At 44.8% G+C, this 16,743-nt stretch overlaps 1 pseudogene; it reads right to left on the bottom strand.

The window, feature by feature from the left end:
- Nucleotides 1–9,844: 9,844 nt before the first annotated feature.
- On the bottom strand, nucleotides 9,845–13,888 carry Gm51755 (annotated as a pseudogene).
- Between the last annotated feature and the right edge of the window lie 2,855 nt (nucleotides 13,889–16,743).

Below are 16,743 nucleotides of genomic sequence, written 5' to 3'. Positions count from 1 at the left end.
TGTTGCATTTTGGAAATTCAGGCACTTAAGTGGCGCCACCTACTGTTCATCGTATGGGATGGCACTTGTGTTAACCAGCTGTTTATAGGCACCGCCGCCTTCTTGATACAAGGGCTCCCAAAGTGTAGGAAGGAGACTGCGTAGACAGGAGAAACGTGAGATAAATATGCATCATTAACCCATCGCCCACATTTGGAAAGGCTGTGGATGATTTATTTCAATCAAAATTCAGCTTCTAAATCTACTGATTTAAATCCTAGACATTCTAGTTGCCTATTTTCTGTCCCTCTGGTTCCTGCCACAGATTAGATAGGATAGACAGGTTTCCTTCTCTGTTTCCTGGAGTATTTTCGTAACCCTAATGTGCTGTTTCCTGACTTCCAGACTTTCTTTTTCTGCCCACCTTGTTTACTAATGACAAATGAGGACAGCTTGCTCTAAGGACAGGTCCCTGAGCCTCCGGAGCCACCAAAGGTTTTGATATAGACGATCTGGTGTGAGCCCCAGGAATGTACATGCTTTAAGCCCGAGTCTTGAGCAGTTAGAAGTTGCATTGTCATTTGGGAACTCTGCGTGTGCTGGGACATAGCTCTCTAAAAATGCCCCAAACCAGCTTCTTTTTTCCCCATATCTAACCTTCTGTACCCTGGGGCCAATACAAAAGCCACTGCTTCTCGGTCTGCGCGCCCAGACTCCAGAGGCTTTGCTAGACCCTCCCTGAAGTCGAAAATGCCCGTGTCACTCTTTCCAACTCGGCACACGACGAGACCCAGGTGTTTATGTGAAATGATGGTCTCCCAGCCTAGTCCCACAATAACACATAACCTATACCCACTTCCGTCATGTTCCCTTCCTTGTTATGTACAGCTCCACTGGGCATCGTTTGCGTTGCTGCATCCTATCTGTGTTATGATGTGTGTCTACCGGCTGCCATCATGGTGAAGGGCCAGTCAAGACAGCCGGGCTGCATTCCTTCTGGTATCCTTCTGCAGACTCTCAGCCCCTAAAGCACAGTAGAGGCCTTAGCATCTTTTCAAGAGATAGGTTACATGAAATGATTAATGGGAAAACAGTCAGTACAAAATTAAATTACGTAAAGCTACGAACAGTCCATAGGAATCATTGAGATGATACAAATATCTGTGTAGCGATCATATTGTTTTATAGCCGCAGATGTACTGAAGACAGACTAGTCTCGGGAGATGTTCTTCAAAAAGATTTTATCAGAGAAGGGGCTCTTCAACAATCATTTAAAAAGTCATGCCTGACAAGAGTTAGATTGTAAACACATGAACAATGATTACTGAAGAGAAAGGAATTGCATTTAGGGAGGCTCATGCTCTGGAATTAGATGGTAACTAATGAACATGCTAAAAATACTTAGTGGGTTCTAGAAGCTTTTTGTCTCTTTGAGATGATTTATTCGTGTAGCCCTGGCTGTCCTGGAACTCACTCAGAAGACCAGGCTGGCCTTGAACTCAGAGACTTGCCTACCTGACTCCCAGGTAAGAATCTTTCCAAGGTTTCATTGCAGTTTTCAGAGTTCAGAGTTTATATCTCAGTAGGGCTGGAATAAGGCGCCCAGTATTTTGCACCTCCCACCAGTGCAGATCTCCAGAGGAATACTTAGGCTGCACGTACACTGACGGCGAGAACAGTGGGCTAAACAGGAAATAGGGGAAAGGAAACAAAATAGAATAGCATCCGCTGGGAGTGGGAGAAAGTGGGAAGGATGGCCTTGCTCAGTGGGCAGAGAGATTCAGTCTGGAGGTGAAACCATTCTGTAGGTGCATAGTGGTGCTTGGTCAGTATGTCTACACTTCATGGAAATGTAATCACAGAACTGGTTGAAAATGTTGTATGTCTTTTACTACCATAAAGAAGGAAGCCGACTGGAGAGATGGCTCAATGGCTCAAAGCACTTAGTGTTCCTGCAGAGGACCTGGGTTCAATCCCCAGTCATTCTGTGGGCGTTCACAGCCATCTGTAACGCCATGTCCAGGGGTCCCAGTGCCTCCTCCTTATCTTTGCAGGCACCAGGCATACACACGATGCACAGAAATGCAGGCAGGCAAAACATTTAACCATATTTAAAAAAAAAAAAAACCCAGCAAGGGATGGGTGCTAGGAGAACAGACATGATTAAGGTGTTAATCATGGGATGAACTTCGTTACAGTGGAGATCAGAGGGATGCGATTCTGCCCTACTGGAGCAGTGGTAGGAGCAGTGTAAAGAAAAGAGAGAGAATAGTAACAAGGAGACATAATTGTGCAGGTGTGACTAGAAGTGAAGCTAAGGGCCTAACACTCCTGTGCTGTCCTTGGTCCTGAACCAATAACCCCTCTCTGCAAACATTTCTCATCTATCCTGATAAGTTGGTAACACTGTATTTGCCAATTTTTAATTTTCTAATTTAAAAAGCCCCCACAAGGCTTCTAGCTTTAATATTTAAGCCAATCACTAAAGACACTGCAGCTTTTTTAATATCTCAGAAGCAATAGAGCTATGTTTTATTTAATCGATTCTTTTTAAGTTTTATTTTTATATATTTATTCTTGTTTGCATGTGTGTCTGTCTGTCTGTCTGTGTGTATGCATGTGAAACTCAAAACAACTTGTGAGAATTAGTTCTATCCATTGTGGGTTCTGAGGACCAAACTCGGATTATCAGGCTTGGCAGCAAGTGCCTTTACCCCCTGAGCCATCTTGCTCTGTGTGTGTGTGTGTGTGTGTGTGTGTATGTGTGTGTGTGTGTGTGTGTGTGTGTGTGTGTGTGATTTAGCACTTTTAGTAGTTTCCTACTTAAGGAATGATCTCCCTTTTCCAACTAGAAACTCATGCTTGCCTTCCCTTTCCATCTTAATTTAGACAAGGCGCTGTTGTTGAAGCATCAGTAGGACTTCCCAGATGACTATATAGAAGACATAGGGGTGAAGACAGAATGGGGTGACTGGCAAGTCTTTGCTAAAGAGGTTTCTTGGAGCCTCCAGTTGACTTGGGCTTTATGTCCCAGGAAGCCCTGATCCTCTGATGCCTGTCTCCACCATTGGTGCACAACTCACTTTGCCTCTGTTCTCACACATGTTCTGAAGGGAGCACCTCATTTCCTCCCACTCTGCGCTTCCTTCCACTTTTATTCAGAAGTCTGTGCCTTCCACCTTAAAAAAAAGGCAGATAACGGAGTTCACCAAAGAAGATATATAAATGACCAATAAGCACACGGGACAACCCCCATCTTAGCTGTGGGGGTGATGCAATCAAAATCTCAATGAGATACTGCATCACACCCACTGGCGGAGCTAGGATCACAAAGAGTTGCTAGCAAAAGCCAATGGGGATGTGCAAAGGCTGACAAGTCCGGATACGTTGCTTTGTGGGTATAAAATGGTGCAGTAACTGTATTGAGGGATGGATGTCTGGGGCCTGTGGAAATATGTTTAACTTCGGTTGCAAGTCCGCAGTCTGTCGTCCTTGGTTACTGAAAGTGTTCAAACATTAAAAAGAAAACTTAGGTAGCATAGAATCCTCCCACTTCCAGGCTTCTCCTTGTGACAATTGGACACATCTGAACATCTGGAAACAGACCCTTGTTCATAGCAGCATTACTCACAACAGCTGGAAACAATTCAGATGGCTTTCAACTGATCGGTAGGAAACAAAATGAGATTCATGCAAATGGGACATAATGACCCAGGGTTATAGAAGAAGGATCGAGGGTACTTCAACCCCAGATACCTCAAACATGAGGACGGCAGAGTTGGCTATCTCCTCACTTCCAACCTGGTGCCTGCCAGAAAGGTGGCGGTCCCACCATCAACCCCAGCAGGAATCCATTTCCTGACAACTATCAGGTGTCACTCCCTGTTTGATCTTACAAGGTCCCCACCAACCCTTAGTCTGTAAAGGAAGTATCTTCCAACACCCCTGCCTGGCTAATGGACACAGCCCATAAACCTTATCCCAGGGACTCTGGCCATCTCCTCAAGGGTATAAATGCCAGCTCCCCAACCCCAATTGTAGGCATCATGTTATTGTGCACAGTGTAAAGTCTACCCATGTATTATGCAAATGCGGAATTCTCAGTTCCACTCTCTGGTTTTAACCCAGGCATGACATTGCAATGTGCATGTAAGGAGTCTCCTGTCTCAGAGTTATGTAAACAGTGCTTTCCATTTACCCTTTGCCACGTCAATAAAAGCTGGACAAGCCAATAACTAGGAAATAGAATAGGGAAGGACCTCCACCAGCCAGGGGAGGGGGAGAAAGAGGAGGAAGAAAGGTTTCACTAAGAAGAAGGGGTCAGGAGAGACATCAAGGTAGAACACGCCTGAAGGCCAAACAGCAAGACCAATAAAAAAATGCAAGGATGTGGGCTTAGAGGCAGCAGATTAGATCAGAGGATTAGAATAGAATTATGATGCCTAGTTACTGGTACTTTAAGTTGAAAATCTTGGTCTCTCTCTGGCCACTGCGTTAATTTATTGCGTCAATTTATATTAACTGTTACACCAGTAACTGACCTAGTCCTCCAGACTGGGTGTGTTCATTGCTCACACCCACATTCAGGACCTAGATCCATCACTCCACTCACCCAAGCCCGGCTGAGCTTCCCTCCTTCCAGCTCAGCTCGATGGACAATGGGCCTGGCTACCCTGTGGGAGAAGCAAACATGGGTGGCACATGGGTGCAGACTGGGGAATACTATCTGAGCAATAAAAACAAATGAAGTGCTTGTTACTGCTACAATGCGAATGAAGCTTAAGAACATCATGTTAAGATGATAGTGGGCTGGAGAGATGGCTCAGCGGGTAAGAGCATTGACTGCTCTTCCAGAGGTCCTGAGTTCAATTCCCAGCAACCACATGGTGGCTCATAACCACCTACATTGGGATCTGATGCCCTCTTCTGGCATGCAGATGTAGATGCAGCTGGAGTGCTCATACACATAAAGTAAATCTTTTTAAAAATTTTAAAAGAATAATGAAGTTGATAGCGAGTATGTAATCCCACCCACATGAAATGTTTAGGATACAGAAAACCACAGAGAGAAAATGGATTGGTGGTTGTCCCAGCCAACGGAAGAAAGGGATACAGAGACACCTGGTGACAGCTCTTCTTCGTGATCAACTTGACTGCATCTGGAATTAACAAAATACAAAAATGGAGCACAACTGTGAGGGATCTGTTGCCTAATGTGGAGTGAGAAGAGCCACTTTTAATCTGGGTCTTCGAGGTGGGAATATACACCTTCAATCCAGATGTTTGGAGCTGTGAAAACCCCATCTTAACCTGGGCCACACCTTCTGCTGGAAGAGGGAAGCTTTTGCTCTTTGCTTGTTTGCTTTCATTTTGTTAGCATTAGAGACTACTTCTTTGGCATCCCAGAGTGCACTGAAAAATCAACTCAGACATCCAACGTCATGAGCTGAACAACCAACTGAGCTTTTGAACCTTAAATTCATTGGCAGGTACTGTTGGATCAGCTGGACCACCACCTGTAAGTCATTCTAATAACCCCTTTTATCTCTATAATAAAACGAAGGAGGCTTCCTTCTGGGATGTGAAAAATATTTTGAGACTCATAGAGATGGTTTTGTAGCTTGGTGTGTGTACTAGAAACTACTGATTCTAACACTTAAAGAAGTGAAATATGACTTTCTTCAAAATAAGCAAAAATAATCTCTTGTTTCTTTCCAGAATATATGCTGAGTTACTTATTAGATCTGGAGTGTAACGACTTGGTTTTCAGCTCATGGTGGGATTAGAATCTCTAAGAATGGGTTCTCAACCTATGGCTCTTGAAACCCCGTGGGTTTGTCAAACAACCCTGTCCCAGGGGTTGCTTGAGACCATTGGAAAACACAGATGTTTGCATTACAATCCATAGCAGTCACAAAGTTACAATTATGAAGTAGCAATGAAAAGAATCTTATGGTTGGGGGTCACCACAACATGAGGAAGAAACTGCCTTACAGGATCGCAGCAGGAGGAAGGTTGAGAACCACTGCTCTGAGAGACACATCTCAGTATCATGGCTGTAACTGTGTCTCCACAGACCAGGAAGCAGAGAGTGAAGGCAGAAGTAGAGTCAAGTATAATGGTCAAAGGTCCTCCCCAGCTAGATGCCACCTCTGAAAGGCTTCATAATCTTCCAGAATAGAGCTACCAGGTGGGAAACAAGCATTCAAAACAAACCCATCAGGGACATTTTAGATTTAGGAGTCATGTTACGCCAGAGTGTAAACCCAGTATCTTAATCTGCTTCAGGTCTTGAATGTTGCCCCCCAAACTCATTAAAATGTGATCTCTATTGTGAAGTGTGAAGAAGGTGGAAAATGAACCCCACTGTAGGCAGGGGTTAGCTCACCCTTTCCTCTCAGGAAAACAACTGCTGGACTCTGTCACTTGTTCCCTCCTGCTGAAGGTACACTGTTTCCATTGCTAATTATTAGACTAGATTGTAAGTAAGGATGGCCTCCAACGAGCCTGTCACCATTTCAGGAGGGAGAACACAGCGTCCCAGTAGTTAGTGTTTAGCAGGGGTTGGTTTTTTATCCTTTCATTTCCTGACATCCTAATGTTTGCTTAAACATTACAAGATAAAATTGTTTTTTTATTCCTCCTAAAGACCAGCATCCAAGGCATGGATCCCAGTGCGTACCCCACATGTGTTTGCAGAGTGCAACTTATGGGACTTGGCTCTCTTCTGCCACTGCTCCTCTTGGGTCCCAAGGCTCAAACTCAGGTTACTAGACTTGGCAGAAGGTGCCCTTAGCAGCTGAGCCATCTCTCGTGCCCCAGGGAGACATTCTTACTGGAGGAAGGAGGCAAACACTATAACACCTCGGTTTACCTAACCCAGTGAACATCGAGCCTTATAAGGAGAGGGAAGAGAGGGAATCCAGCAGAAGCTGTCTGATGGCCAAGGCCCTGCAGGCGAGGTAGGAAGCAAAGCGAGGACAGACAAGGAGTCCCGCAAGACCCTTACAGCCCATGCATTTTGTCAGTCAAGACTTCAGAGTCCTAATGGAGTTGCTGGGAAATGCCCAATTCCTTTGGATAAATTAAATCAGTGATTCTTAACTAGAGACAACTTCCCCCACAGGGAATATTTGTCAATGTCTGGAAAAATGTGTTTATCGCTACTGTATGGGTGCTACCGGCATCTGGCAGACAGATCACAGGTATTGTGAAACACACTGAATGCACAGCATTTTCAGCGCTGACCCCAAGAAGCTCTGTCCAGCTTTAGTTGTCAATGGTGGTGGGTTTGAGAAGCCTGGATTTACATGACAGCACTTACCCTGACATCTGCTAAAGACACTCTAAGTCAATTCACTCTTGGTTGATTTCCTAGTGTTCCTAAGATCTCGAGGTCTTAACAATTGTGACTTAAATTGGCATAAGATGTGATTCTAGGTGGCCTTTCCCCCTAAGATGCTGTTACCCAATCATGCTACGCATGTCACAGTGTCCATGGCATCCTGAGCTCTTAAAACGGTCCCTGCAACTTCCTCAAGGCTTCCGCAGGATCTTCCTCAAAGCTGCTTTGCATCTGTTCCTGTTATCAGATCGGGAAATTTTTGAAATGGGGATGTGGGAGAGGAACCTATTGACATACTAGCTGATATGTTTCACCAGTTACATAATTAATAACTGGCTTCTCTCCTCCCACTGCTGAGCTATGTTGCAGTTATATTTTGCACACGCTGAACTTTCTGATGAATATTCAACACACACACACACACACACACACACACACACACACACACACACACACAAGCTTTGGTGAGCAAGCATTTCAGATCCTTTCAGAGATAGGAAACTAGAGACCCAGAAAGGCTCATTGACCTACCCAGCTTTGTTCAGCCTGTCAGGGACAGACCAAAGTCTCCAGGTTGGATCCTCAATCACGAAGGTGCAACCGTACCCAGCCTGAGCTCACTAGAAGGGAATTACTTTTAGCTTATCTTTTTGGATCACTGGTGTTTCTTTCAGATTATAGTTTTTGCTCTCAGCCCGTACTGGTATTTTATTTCCACAAATGGGCCACACAGTTAAATTAGGCACTGAGCAGTAGTAGTAAGTGTGGATGCACATAGAGAATCTATCTTGGTAGCCTGTGTGAATAAAAAGTGAGGTAGAGAGTTTCCAAGGCAATTTGGGTGCCCTAATTCAAGTGCATGAGTTATCTCTGACAGAGTTACGCTGTTCACATTCTGCTAATAATGGAATCCCTGCCAAACAACCTCAGGTTTACTGGATGCCTGTTGATATTTTGCCAAATCTGGCAACACTGACTGGCTGGGAACCACAGAGAGATGGAAAAGCCCATGCTTTTCTACAAGAGGCAGCTTCTGTGTCCTCTCAGAAAGTCTTTCTAAGCAGCTACACAGCCCTGGTGATAGCAGATTGTTGAATCATGATAAGACAGGAAGCCAAGCTTTTCTTAAACACCTTCCTACTAGTAGTAAATTACTATTAGTAAAAGGTATGATGAGTAGGACTGGGAAACTTTTCTTTTAAAACTGGGTTGTAGGAGAAAATTTTAAAACAACAGGATGCCCATGAGTTTCAGTAGATGTTTTTTCCCCAACCAATATATTGAGTACTTTTGAGGCACACACATCATGGGGTCTGCTTTGGTAGTAATTCTATAATAATAACCAACTTGGCTTTACTTACTACCAAACAGGCTTGCTAGTAGATTCTGAGTCGGCCATCACTGGAAGGAGAGGCCCATTGGAAACGCAAACTGTATATGCCCCAGTACAGGGGAACGCCAGGGCCAAAAAAATGGGAATGGGTGAGTAGAGAAGTTGGGGGGAGGGTATGGGGGACTTTTGGGATAGCATTAGAAATGTAATTGAGGAAAATATGTAATAAAAAATGTTAAAAAAATATCTCTTTCTCCTGAATCCAGTCCCTGACCACAAGCAAGATAGAAGTTACCCTACAGCGAGGAGAGCAAACCAGGTACCTCCTCTCTGAAGACAGAAACAGGTATACCTGGTTGAGTTGAGTATACATGGCTCCTTCTTCCAAACTCCCCAACGGCTTATCACACGGGAGACAGGACAGAAAGCAAAGTGAGAGGTCATGTTAGCTCCTAGGAAGAAGTCCTTCCACGCCGAAACAGGAACCGGGTAGGAATTAGTTGCTTCCTAAAGTCAGTTGAACTTTATGAAGCTTCATAAACCATGCTTGTACCTTCAGATTTATTTTCCCCACCCCCTGACTCAGACCCTGGCTTTCAGCATCCACAGTTCAACAGAGGGACTGATGAAATCAGTCAAATACATCAATATGCTTCCAGCTCTCCAAGGGACATCTGTGCAGGGACTGTGGCTTTGGTATAGAATGCCACCAGCTGCAAGGCACATTTGCACACCAGGGACTCTTCCTGCCTTTTTTTTTTTTCTTGGTGTCTGCTGAGACAATAGGTGGCCTGTTCTGCAGGTCTGAGGGAAAGAGATGACACACCACACAAGGTTTCCAAGCAAGAAGCAACAAATCGATTGCTCCCTGTTGTGACCAGAGTCCAGGGAGAGGAGAAAGCTTCATCTGATGAGATGATTACAGGTGTCTGAGAACGCATAAAGATGAATTGTTTTTAATGTGTATGCTTGTTTTATTGTGTGCCATTGCCAGTGGATATAAGATAGTCAAACCTATGAAACAGAAGCCTGTGGCAATTTGGAGAGGTGGGTGTTAAGGACCGGCAAGTAGAAGGTTATAGATGACAGCATGTGTTACAAAGAGGCTTTTGTACACACTTCAAACTTAGTTCTCTTAATAGTCTCTGATTTGTGAAAAGTGGTTTGAGAAACCTCAAGAACTATGACTACAAAAGCGAGCAGACTTTGTGGGATCTGAAGGCATTTGAGTTTGAAGACACTCCAGCAAAGCACAAGGTCATGTTGAGCTTTCTGCACACAGAACTGTTTCAAGTCTGTAGGTGCCTGGGAAACCTACCTGTGGTTGAGCCCAGCCTCCAGCTGGAGCTACAGAAACACCTTCTTCATGGTTGATACATTAGAAGAACCAGACCTGTGGGTGGGGCTGGGTTAGAGAGATGGTCTAGTGGTTACAAGCACCTGCTGCTCTTTCAGAGGACCCAGGTTCAGTTCCTAGCACCTACACATCAGCTCACATTTGTGACTCCAGTTCCAAAGGATTTGATGCTTTCACACATACATGTGGGCAAACATCAATGAACATAAAATTAAAAAGAAGGAGGAGGAGGAGAGGGAGAGGAGAGAAGGAGAAGGAGGAGGAGGAGGAGGAGGAGGAGGAGGAGGAGGAGGAGGAGGAGGAAGAAGAAGAAGAAGAAGAAGAAGAAGAAGAAGAAGAAGAAGAAGAAGAAGAAGAAGAAGAAGAAGAAGAAGTCGTCGTCAACATGGCACTGGAGACAGCTGTGCCAACCCATCAGACTGACCTTCAGTTGTGGCATGGGGTGTGTACATGTAGGGTGTGCTGAGATGAATATTTTAATTACAGACAAAAGCATTTTTAAAGAAGATTACAGGGAACTGGAGGATATCTTACCATCAGCAAAACCACACATGAAGCTTGGGTCCTATTCCTTACCCAGGCAAGATTTCATCTAGTGCTCCGTTACCTGAGCTTGAAAAGAGGAAGAAAATAATTCAGTAATTGAGTTGGCTTTTTCTTCAAATGGGGTCTTATGCATCCCAGGCAAGCTTTGAACACCTTAAGCAGCTAAGAATGACCCTGAACCCATGATTCTCCTACCTCAATGTCCCAAGTGCTGGAATAAGAGCTTTGTAGGACTTCACTTTCCAAGAGCTTCAAACATTCCAGGCAAATAGGCAGCCAAGTGACCTGCATTCTCAGCCATTTTGGTAATTGTGTGTTGCATATGTCTCATCATTGTCTTAGGGGTTCCATTGCTGTGAAGAGATACCACAACAACTCTCATAAAGGAAAATATTTCAGTGGGGCTGGCTTACAGTTTAGAGGTTTAGTCCATTATCATTATCCATTATTATTCATGGCAAGAAGAATGGGTAGCATGCAGACAAACATGGTGATGGAGAGGTAGCTGGAAGTTCTCTATATGTGGATTGGCAGGCCACAGGAAGAAGGACACGCTGAGCCTGGCTTGAGTATTTGAGACTCAGTACCAGTTCCCATGACCCTATGGGGGTCAATTTCATTCAAGCCACCACAGTAATTAACCACCAGTGTTACATATTTACTTGGTTATAAACAAAAGTCCCATCCCAGACAGACCATCTTGTAAGACAGCTGGACATAGTTTGATCAAGGGCACAACTCTGCTTTCCACGATCTTCTGTAGTCTGCCCTCCCTCCTCTCTAGTTTTCTTTCCACACTAGCGGTCTCCTTAGTGACGAGGTGGTTGCCAGTGACAGGTGCAACTGGGTGTGCCCCCTCACGTTGGAGGGGACAACATCCCTTCCCACAATCATATAACAAAAGCACTGAGCAGAACACGTGTGAAGAAATCCCCACGGTTCAGGAGATGTGTGTGGGTTGAATTAGGCATTATTAATTAATCTAGTCACAGAATGTAATTAAACTACCCAAGATCTTCCTAGACACTAAAGAAAAGGTGAAGACAGACAAATATATGACAGCTACTTCATAGGATAGAAATTGCATAGATGCCAAGCACATAAGGAAAACAAAACAAAACAACAACAACAACAAACGTGTACCAAAGTTTAGGAAGACCTGGTTAGAAGCAGCATTTTAGTGGAAGGCTTTAAATAGAGAGTGAATTGGAGCTAGGTAGAGGGAAAGTAGGTTATGTAGGAATTGAACAAGAGACAGTAGGGCCTGCCTGCTGGAGGCATTCTGGAGAGAATCCTAAGATATACACAGTATGCTTACATTGTGCAAACTTCAGTAATTGGTTTATTGCTCACAGGGTATTGGGGAGGTAGGAGAGAGAAAAGACTTAGGTCAAAGATTTTGCATACAGTATCAGTAGAACCCAACAGGAACCAGAAAATAAAGCATACTCAGACTGGCTAGTGGGAAGAGCATGACCCATGGGCTATTTACAAAGAAGGGCACAGCCAGGACTAAGGGACACAAGGCTGAAGACAGAACTTCCACCGCGAGGCTAGCTAGCCTCATCAGGAAGTCATTTCTGTGTCCAGGGAGCTGACACCAAGGAGCTGGGCATGGTAGAACATGCGGGTTTGCATGGGAGCAGCTGTGGGGTTGGGTAGAGGAGCACTGCCCACCTACCCCTAACAGCCCGGCTTGGAGGAGTTGAGAGAAACAGTATCTCAACGATGCATCTCGGGTGACTTTTACTGGTTAAAATCAAGCTAAGTGGTGGTGGCAAAGGAAGGTCATCAGCCTGGGGTCCAGAACAAAGCAGAAAGAAATGGAAATAGATCTCGAAGGACAAACAGAACACAAGAGGAGGGACCAACCTTTGGAGGGACAAATAAAACCACAGCACAGATCTTGTGAGCGGTAATGTAGCAGAGGTTTTGAGCCCCGCTGTCCTCTAGAGGGCGCTCCCGGACTTCACTCCTTCAGGAGGCGAACCTAGATTGCCATGGGCGCAAGGAAGGAGCTTTTGCCTAGGCAATGGAGTCTGGCGGAAAAGAATAAAGGGATTGGGGTCTGGGATAGAGATCTTCCCCCTTCGCACTTATATTCACCACACCGGGACTGATGTGCAGCAAACAAAGCCAGAACTAAGTATCTGCTGTTTGCTAAGTTCCTGATTTCCGCTAAGTCATTGAAGCAGGTAGAAAATAATTACATTACAGAGATGAAGCGAGCCTGCATTCAAACCGCGCGCGCGCATACGGTTGTGCCCTGTACTATCTCGCTCCCATGCTACTGGGTTAGTCATTCGGGCCAAAGATTTCCCTGTCTTCAAGGGCTTAATAAAGTCAGGGCTGTGTCTGTAGAAAATAGAAAATACATCTAACAAGAACAAAAAATGTACAAAGAGCCAAGAGAAGAGTACCCGGCAGATTGTTCATGTTGCAGGGGTGTGTGCTGTATTTCTTCTGACACATGGCCAGTCTTTGGCACTCTTACAGCAGGAGACAGAGCACGCAAATCTGGGGCTTATTCAAGCCCAAGGGAACCCGGAAGGCTAGCCACAAATATGTCAGCAATGGCCAAGGCTGTAGGAGCAAGAGAGGTTCTGGAAGGTTCACTTGGTCCAATTCAGTTTCTGACTTTGAGACCAAAGTTCTAATTCAAGAGTGTCAGAGAGTCTCTCACTGGGTGTTCTAACGGATGGATTGATAGTGGGTACCTGACCCATATGCTAAAAGAGACTCTCGGATTGCAAGGATGGACTTAAAGAATGCTGCGACAAATGACATCAGCCATTGACTGTGGATGAATAGGGGAGGAATCTGGTGCCAGACCAGCATTCTTTTACTTAAAATAGTCCCTCCACTGCAATAGCAGGGCAGGACTACAAGGTCCTGATAATAGCTACGGATTAAGGTAGCAGTTCCAGTTTGTTCCAGTTTTAGCACTGATCGACTGCGTCCTAGAAAATCCCTTAACTTTGGTGCCCATGAGCCAATGTCATAAGATTTTTCTCACTGATAATGGAAAAAAAAAAAGAAGTCCAATCAATAATGATCATTGTTTTTGCCTTGGACGGTTTCAGGATGTGAACATGCGTTTTATTCTGGCCTGTTCAGACTTCTCCGTATTCCCACAGTAACTGACCTCTACCCTCCTCTCGGCAGCTTTACCTGCTGACCTATGAAGTATTGGAAAGGAGCCCTCAAAGTGCCTAGCTGAAGAGCATTCCACACAGGGACAACTTACACAGCTGTGGGCACTGTTAGCACAGAAGTGACACGTGCCGAGGTATCGCTTAGGCCTAAGTCCTGACCTCTGGGGTGCCATGCTAGCTGTAACACTGCCTGCCCCATGGCAAGGCAAAGATGACAGAAGAGGAGGGCATCAGAATACCCAGCCTTGCTCTCCTCTGCTCTCTGGCCCCGTGCCAGGGTCTCCTGGCAGAGAATGAGCAAAAGCAAGTGCAACAGCGGCCCTAGTGGAGGTCAGCGTCCCAGGCCACAGAGCTCGACAGGACAATGCAGAGAACATGGCTAAGAATAACGATTTCAGGCTAAGCTGTCGTTCCTCAGCCGCCATTCTGGTCCCTCTTTTAGCTCCAGAAACACAGGTCCTAAATACAAGGCAAATGGCTTCATCATCTCCCAACCCTGATGGGGATGGAGGCCAATCAGATTCGTTTTTGGAACCTGAACTGCACTATCAGTCGTTAGCAGGGCATAAGGCAGCAAGAGAGGGAAGGAAACAGCGAAAATAAAATAACCCACCAAAGGCCCACATCTGGGCAGGTCTAATCCAATAGTCATGGATTCCTGACCCTGGCCCTCCATCCCCAGGAATCTCCATTGGTTCTGCAGTTGCCTGTTCACTGTGTGTATTGGGCTCCCAGTATAATGAGTTTAAATAGTGCTGCTCTTATTTTGTAGCAACACTTCCCATTTCTCCTTAAGAAAAGGCAAACACATTGGCATACTCAGACACACCATCGTTTGCCCTTGATCAAGGGGATGAACAGCCTCGTGTTTGCTGGTGGAGACTCTCCACATTATACAAGGACTTCAGACCACAAGGTGAGTGTTCCAAGAAGGAAACAACGCTCTCCAAGTGAAATATTAAGGGTAATGGTGAGAGGAATTGCTCCCATCCATACTCATGTCTGGGTTTCCAGAGTCTATATTGGCTGTTGATCTGACCACTTCAGAAGACAGGCTGTCTTCATCAGGGTTTCTATTTCTGCACAAAACATCATGACCAAGAAGCAAGTTGGGGAGGAAAGGGTTTATTCAGCTTACACTTCCCACATTGCTGTTGATCACCAAAGGAAGTCAAGACTGGAACTCAAGCAGGTCAGGAAGCAGGAGCTTCAGACTGCTGTAACAAAATGCCACAAGCTACATGGCTTATGGGTGCAGAAACATACTTTTCACAGTTCAAGAAGGCAAGAGATTCTGAGCTTAATGAGATTCTATATTCCCTGGCTCACAGATAATACAGCTGGTCACCTTGAGTGTTGGGAGGCTCTCTGTTGTCATACCACTAATTCTGTGAGGGCAATGCCTCCCTGAACTAATCATATTCCGAGAGTTCCACCTCTAATGCCGCCATGCTGGTGATTAAGTTTCAGCCTAAGAGTCTTGAGTCTAGGGCTAAAGAGATGGCTCAGTGGTTAAGAGCATTGGCTGCTCTTCCAGAGGTCCTGAGTTCAATTCCCAGAAACCACTTGGTGGCTCACAACCACCTATAAGGGAATCTGATGACCTCTTCTGGCCTGTAGATATATATGCAGCAGAACACTCATACATTAAATAAATAAAATTTAAGAGAGAGAGAGAGAGAGAGAGAGAGAGAGAGAGAGAGAGAGAGAGAGAGAGTCAGAGTCTTGAGTCTACAACCGTTCAGAATATGGAAGCTGGGAGAGAGACTCACTGACAGCAAGTCAAGAGACCATCATAGCTGCCACCTTCTTTAGCCTTCTGTATACATGTCCTCTGGGAGACCAGTAGGAGCTTCAAACAGCCTTTTAGAAGGTTATCCCCTTGCTTTTAGATGATCTTGATAGCAATCTTCCAAGCCTTGGATAAACCGACCAACTCACTAGCCACGCTCTGTAAATGTCCCTATCTCAGGAAACCACAAATTATCTCCTATGTGACTAACCATAACCCTTGTTCATGATAAGGGTTCCTTCTGACTTTCAGGACCAACCCAGAAAGATAGCTTCTGAAATCCGGCAGTGCCCCCTTCTTCCTCATTAAGTGGTCATGGGAAATTCCCCATGACATCAGAGTCATAATTGGAGGGAAAGTTGGGAAGCGGCAAGAAGCCTGAGTCATCTGCTTATGCAAAGAAGTGCCGAAAATAGAGCGGGAGAGGTGAGGAGAGGCGGAGCAACAGCTCGCCCACACATGCGCAGTTCCTTACCCTTAAGTTAGTGTGAAATGATTCCTTAGCGAGCATGCAGTTCCTTACCCTTAAGTTAAAGTGAAATGATTTCTTAGCGAGCCTCCTTTTCACTGTGAGAAAAATCCTCATGAACACAAAAGCTTCAACTTTTTAAAAAAAGATGCTAACAAGGCAATGAGAGATTATCTTAGCATATCTTGACACATTTAAGATAAATATCTTACAGTCTTTATTAAATAAACCAGAAGTCGAGAAGTAGACATATCTAAGATCTGTGTCTAACTGATTTTTCCTAAGAAGTCTTTAATATTTGTGTGTGTGCTCGCGTGCTCATGATCGCTCACACGTTTTCTCCCTGAGAAGTCATAGGAGTGGCTTTATTTTGTGAAATTACAAGTTTTATGCTTACGATATGTATGATTTTGTATATAAGTATTCCATATGACCCAATGAAATGTATTCTCTGTATATGATGACCTTTCTTTAAATATTTCCATAAAACAGAAACTAGATGAGAAAATTTCATGGCATACTGCACAAGGTACTGCATTCTTGCAGCTGAATCACCCAGTCTACCAGAGCTATTTGCTGACTGCTTAGAACACAAGGACTTGCCTTAAATACCACCTACCTATACAGCAGGGAGAGTGAGATATAAAAGCAATAATCCATTCACTAACCAATTATTCACATGGCTAGAGGAGATGACTTGGTCATTAACAGCACTGTCTGCTCTTCCAAAGGTCCTGAGTTCAATTCCCAGCACTCACATGGTGGCT

Source organism: Mus musculus, chromosome 10, assembly GCF_000001635.26.
Source record: "Mus musculus strain C57BL/6J chromosome 10, GRCm38.p6 C57BL/6J".
NCBI classification, from domain to species: domain Eukaryota; kingdom Metazoa; phylum Chordata; class Mammalia; order Rodentia; family Muridae; genus Mus; species Mus musculus.
The sequence above is the reverse complement of the archived record's forward strand: the minus strand, read 5'-3'. Positions and strand labels throughout refer to the sequence as shown.